At 37.0% G+C, this 6,072-nt stretch overlaps 2 long non-coding RNA genes across 3 annotated transcripts in view; one reads left to right on the top strand and one right to left on the bottom strand.

Annotated features, from left to right (window-relative positions):
• The window catches only part of LOC128247053 (uncharacterized), a 490,960-nt gene that overhangs the window by 33,298 nt on the left and 451,590 nt on the right, over positions 1-6,072 (bottom strand). The window lies entirely within an intron of this gene.
• LOC128247054 (uncharacterized) overlaps positions 1-6,072 on the top strand; it is a 148,565-nt gene that overhangs the window by 54,467 nt on the left and 88,026 nt on the right. The window lies entirely within an intron of this gene.

Below are 6,072 nucleotides of genomic sequence, written 5' to 3'. Positions count from 1 at the left end.
ATATATATATATATATATATATATATAGGTATATATATATATATATAGAGAGAGAGAGAGAGAGAGAGAGGGAAGGGGGAAGGAAAGTAAGGAATAAACAACGAGAGGGAAAAAGAGTGTGAGTGTATGTGTGTGTGTGAGAGAAAGAGAGCGAGAGTGGCAGAAACTGGAGGAGAATAGTTTTGATTTTAGATCGAGTCTCACTGTAAAGTTGTGTCTTGTTATCTAATACCACCAAAAACCTGATACTGTCGGTTTCACGCACCAAATTATGACTATCAATTTACAACTGTTAATTAAAATCACACATTGATTCTCTTTATCGCTTTCTCTCTCTACTCTCTCTTTCTCTTTTCCCCTTTTCTCTTTCCCCTTCTTTCTCTTTCCCCCTCTTTCTCTTTCTCTCTTGTTTTAGTCACAATATCTGCCTAATAATTTTATCGCTGCAGCGACTAACTAGACTACAATGTTTTCAGTTTTGTGATAAAAAAAAAACAAAAAACAAAAAACAGAAACAGAAAAAGCACTTTGAATAATGATTTTCACCTTTGATTCCAAATCAAACATGTAGAAGGAATAGGTGCACATCCGATAGATAACCCCTAGAACTTAACTTGTTCTTATTTTATCAATTCTCCAAAGACTGGAATGCTAAGATTAAACAAAAAATTATATTTAAAGCAGTAAGGGATTTTTATACATTAAACGAGCGGTATCACAAATGAAGAAATATTGATTTCAAATTTTGGTACAAGGCCAGCAATTTAGGGGGAGAATAAATTAGATTTTATCCATCCACAGTCCTCAACTTGGTACTTAGTTTGTCGACCCCGAAGTTGGTACTTATTTTATCGACCTGAAAGAATGAAAGGCAAAGTCAACTTCGGCGGAATTTGAACTCAGAATGTGAAGACGGGCAAAATACCGCCAAGCATTTTACCCCCGCATCCTAACGATTCTGTTATCTTGCCGCCTTTACAATGAGAGAAATGTTTGTAGATGAATAGCAATGAATAGCACTAACAATATAGTGAACTCACCTAAGGTAATTCGGAGTTCCCTCACACAATATCTTTAATTACACGGACAACCAAGACAATTTCTACTTCCAAGTATTATTGCAGCCTACAGTTACGTAGTTCAAGTAGGGTTACTTAGCAATGCCAGTTTTACGACTGACACCCAGAAATGGCACGCTTTAAAGCCCCGCCTTTCTCTTCATGTTGGACGTGATATACGTGAAGAAGAAATCGTAGGCTTTTAATAGCGCCTACTATACAACCCTTTTTTTTTTTTTGCTAAGAACAACAGACACAGGAAGACAAATCGCTCTAATTTTTATTTTACAACAAAGTGATGAATCGAACCTTATGATACACTCGGCTGCTGGCTAGATTCCTTCCGCACGTGATAATTGTAATCAGCAATGCCCATGTCTGCACTGTTTTGTCACTCGAGAATGGCTCTTTGCTGTCAGTTTCTATACAGTTTTGAAGGCGGCGAGCTGGCAGAAACGTTAGCACGCCGGTCGAAATGCTTAGCGATATTTCGTCTGCCGTTACATCCTGAGTTCAAATTCGGCCGAGGTCGACTTTGCCTTTCATCTCTTCGGAGTCGATAAATTAAGTACCCGGCATGCACTGGGGTCGATGTAATCGACTTAACCCCATTGTATTTCCTTGTTTGTCCCCTCTATGTTTAGCCCCTTGTGGGCAATAAAGAAATAACAAACCTTAGCGAGCCGGGCGAAATGCGTAGCAGTATTTCGTCTGCCTTTACGTTCTGAGTTCAAATTCCGCCGAGGTCGACCTGGCTTTCAGAGTCAATAAAGTAAGTACCAGTTGCGTACTGGGGTCAAGCTAATTGACTGGCCCCCTCCCCCAGAATTTCGGGCCTTGTGCCTAGAGTAGAAAAGTTGCTATACAGTTATTTTCGTAAAAATTTGTTTCTTCTCAACAAACAATACCAGGTCAATAATAATTTCTTAGATTGGCACGAAATGACGTACTTTTTGGAAGTAGGGGTCTAGATAGTTATCTGGAGAGGCAAGTATCTCATGGCCGATCGTTATGTTATCTACCACGAAATGATGACATGTAAAATTAACTGCAAGCAGTAATGTAACAAAATACTGCAAAACATTTTTGTCTGCCTCCTACTCATTGCACCCCTCACCGACTTACACTGAAAATATTTTTGATATGAAATATATTCATATTATTTATCTTCTCTGCAGTTTAGTTATACGCGAATTTATTTATATCACTTGCACTCCGTAATCTTACTTTCTTCTCTCGTAACGCCCATTTCTCTGTCAATAAGTGACACTGCAATTTTTATGCACAAAATTGAATGTATCTCCAGCGACTTAGTCTTGCAATCTGGGAATGTTTTGACATTATATATACATATATATATACATACATATATATATATATATATATATATATATATATATATATATATATATATATATATTTGTTAGTGTTTTGTGTGAATCTTTCTCTCTTCACCGCTCTCTATGTCTCTCTCGCTCTGTCTGACTCTGTCTGTCTGTCTTTCTTTCTATACATGTGTGTGTGTGTATATATATATATGTGTGTGTGTGTGTGTGTGTGTATGGGTGTGCGCGCGCGTCTGTGTGTGCTTATGTATATGTCTAGGTATATGTATACATCTAGATGTTTGAATATAGCGTCTTCTAGACTGAAAAGTAAAATATATCTGGCCCTGCTTATCTGATTTTGATAATTTAAATGGCTTGCACATGTTTGTTACATTGAATTAAAGCAGTGAATAATAGTGCCAGCTTAATATCTGTTTAATGTTTGTTTGTTCTCATGTGTATATAATAGATTTTCACACAAACACACACACACACACACACACACACACACACACACACACACACACACACACACACACACACACATACACACACACACACACACACACACACACAACATGCATATACGTACACACAAGTGCATGCGCTTGTGTGTGCGAGAGGATGCATGTGTATGAGATGGACTTTAAATTTTCGGTATGTCTGTGGCGTCTTAGTCAAACTACTTGTAGTGAAACTACGAAGTTACGGTCTATCAAATATCATATATATTTCACCCGACACGCACACACGTCTGGGTGTCGAAACCATAATAGTTTCCCGTAGAGGATGTGGGAGCTGATGATGGGTTACTTACGTCCGTTTAAATTAAGATAGCTGTTGTTCATGTAGTTGTGTACACGTTCCACTTTTTAGCTCCATGTCGAATGTGTTATTGAGCATAGTGATTGCATCATTATTTGTCGCGTTAGTTTCAACTTTTTGCTTGGAATGGGACCGGGTCAAGATTTATTGCTTCTGTTGCTTCTTCATTCTACATCAACACTTGTTAGAAACTTATATTTGTTGATCTTGATGGAAGTTTTAAAAAGTTCTTATAAACAGCAGATCAGTAACTTTGAGACATTAAAATTATTGAATCAGATTTTGTTTTCACGATACGACCGATTGTAATATACATACAGTCCTACACACACACATACACACACACACACACACACACACACACACACACACATATATCATTGAGATTCATTTGAATTAGGTACCTAAGTTGAAGCACCAGATCAGTGCGGTATTATCCGTATAACTCAAAGTAAGGTGAATAAAATCAAAATAAGCAACAGGATATCAAGAGGTGATGCAGTACTATCGTTTCAAGCGACTCCATTTAATTGAACAATGATTGCATTGTTCAATTAAATGGAGTCGCTTGAAACGGTCGTACTGCATCACATCTTGATATCCTGTTGCTTATTTTGAACACACACACACACACACACACACACACACACGAGGGTGGGCTGAAAAGTTCATGAGCTGACTATGAAGGAGTGATGCTAGAACTGTGAAAGCTTGCATGCATTATTTTCCCTGAAAGGATGAAAGGTAAAATCAACAACTGCGGAATTTGAACTCAGAAAATAAGGATGGACGAAATGCCGCTAAACATTTTGTCCAACGTGCTAACTATTCTGCCAGCGTGCCACCTTTTAAATAATAATAATAATAATAATAATAATAATAATAATAATAATAATAATAATAATAATAATAATAATTGAAACACATGCTACAATCATCGAGTCGAAAGAATACTAGTGTCGCACAAGAAATTAGAAAATGATAGACCAAACATATCAATTATAGATATGGAAAACGAAGTTGCTTACTTATCGCCCCATCATGCCCGTTTGATTCCAGGATCGTAAAAGAAGAAGAAGAAGGAAAAGTACAATCCCTTAAAATTTGAAATAGGAAGGATTTAGAGCATGCGAACAGTAAAGGTCGTGCCTATAATCATTGGAACGTTGAGAACAGTAAGTAAAGATATAGACAAATGGCTGAAGGAGACTGAAATACAATGCCTGGTAGAACTCCTACAGAAAGTTTGTCTCTAAGGGACAGCAAAGATTATCAGGAGAGTTCTAAGCACTTGAAAAACCGCAGAAAACTTGGGTACCTTGGGTTACAGGTAGTAACCCGCTATCCACTTAATTCCTCCAAGAATAAGTCCGAACCTGAGCCAAACCAAAATAATATTAATAATTATAATAATGATGATGATGATGATGATGATGATGATGATGATGATTATGATGATAACAATAACAATAATAATAATAATGGGCGCATATTTATAGAAGGTCCATTCATTTGTGCCACTCTCCCGCTTCATCCATTTTCTTACAAATTTACGGAGGAGCAGCATTTTCGTCCCCACCTTCACTTTCCTTTCCAAGTGGAACATGGTAATAGCTAGGCCGAAAAGAAAGTGTCTGTCTCTAGTCCATTTAGTTTTGACCACCATACAAAACCTCTTTCGCATAATTCATCAGGCAGAGGAAAACTACCTCCCTTCCGAATTTGTGATAGAGGATTAAGAGAATCACGGAAGGGAAAATTCATCGGAGTTCGATTTGAACTCAACTCAGAACGTAAAGAGCGAGAAGGAATATTGCAAGGCATTTAGTACGATACTCTAACGGCTTTGCCAATCCGTTACGCTTGGCACATTAAAAACAAAAACTGCAAGGTCACTGCCAGGTCACTGCCAGGACAATCAGACGTTAAGTGAGCGTTGGTTATTATACAAAATGAACTTGTTCAAAACCCATTACAAAAGAAAAAAAAATCTCTCGCATGCATTATTATGCTGTCTATAAACGGAACAAAACAAAACAATGCAATACAAAACAAAAAGTAAGAACCAAATTATGAAGTTAGAGTAAGTTTCAAATTAGAAGAAAATCTTTTTTTAAGAAAGTGGGGTTAAATTCAGGCGCAAAAGAAAAAGAAGCTAGATACATTTCCAAAAGAGCTGCATTGGCAACACCGTAAAGTTACCATTGATATAGGGGTAATATATTCTGAATTAAGAGTTGTAATTTCAGCAATAAAATTATCTCGATAATATATACATCACAGAAAAGTAAGTAGGTTAATGTTAGATAAAGGAGGCAGTATAGATAGTAATATAGTGATATCGCCGATTGTTGTACTGGAAGTGCTAAATAAAAATAGATAGAAATTTATAAAGGATAAAATTATGAAAATAAAATTAACAGAAATAGTTAAATATTTAATGGAGATGGAAATCGTGTTTATTTGAAAATATAAATATGAAAATAACTGTATAGCAAGTCAAAATTTAATTCCACATGTTATACTTCACATGTGTGTCAGTGTGTGTGTGTGTGCATGTATATGTGTGCATATCTATCTATCTATCTATCTATCTATCTATCTATCTATCTATCTATCTATCTATCTATCTATCCCTCCATCCATCCATCCATCCATCCATCCATCCATCCATCCATCCGTCCATCCCTACATGACCGGATTCGCGGTCATAGGATCGCAGTTTCGATTCCCAGACCGGGCATTGTGACTGTTTATTGAGCGAAAACACCTAAAGCTCCACGAGGTTCCGGCAGGGGATGGTGGCGAACCCTGCTGTACTCTTTCACCACAACTTTCTCTTACTCTTTCTTCCTGTCTTT

This window comes from Octopus bimaculoides, chromosome 2 (genome assembly GCF_001194135.2).
Source record: "Octopus bimaculoides isolate UCB-OBI-ISO-001 chromosome 2, ASM119413v2, whole genome shotgun sequence".
NCBI lineage: Eukaryota > Metazoa > Mollusca > Cephalopoda > Octopoda > Octopodidae > Octopus > Octopus bimaculoides.
This window is presented reverse-complemented; position numbering and strand designations above follow the sequence as displayed.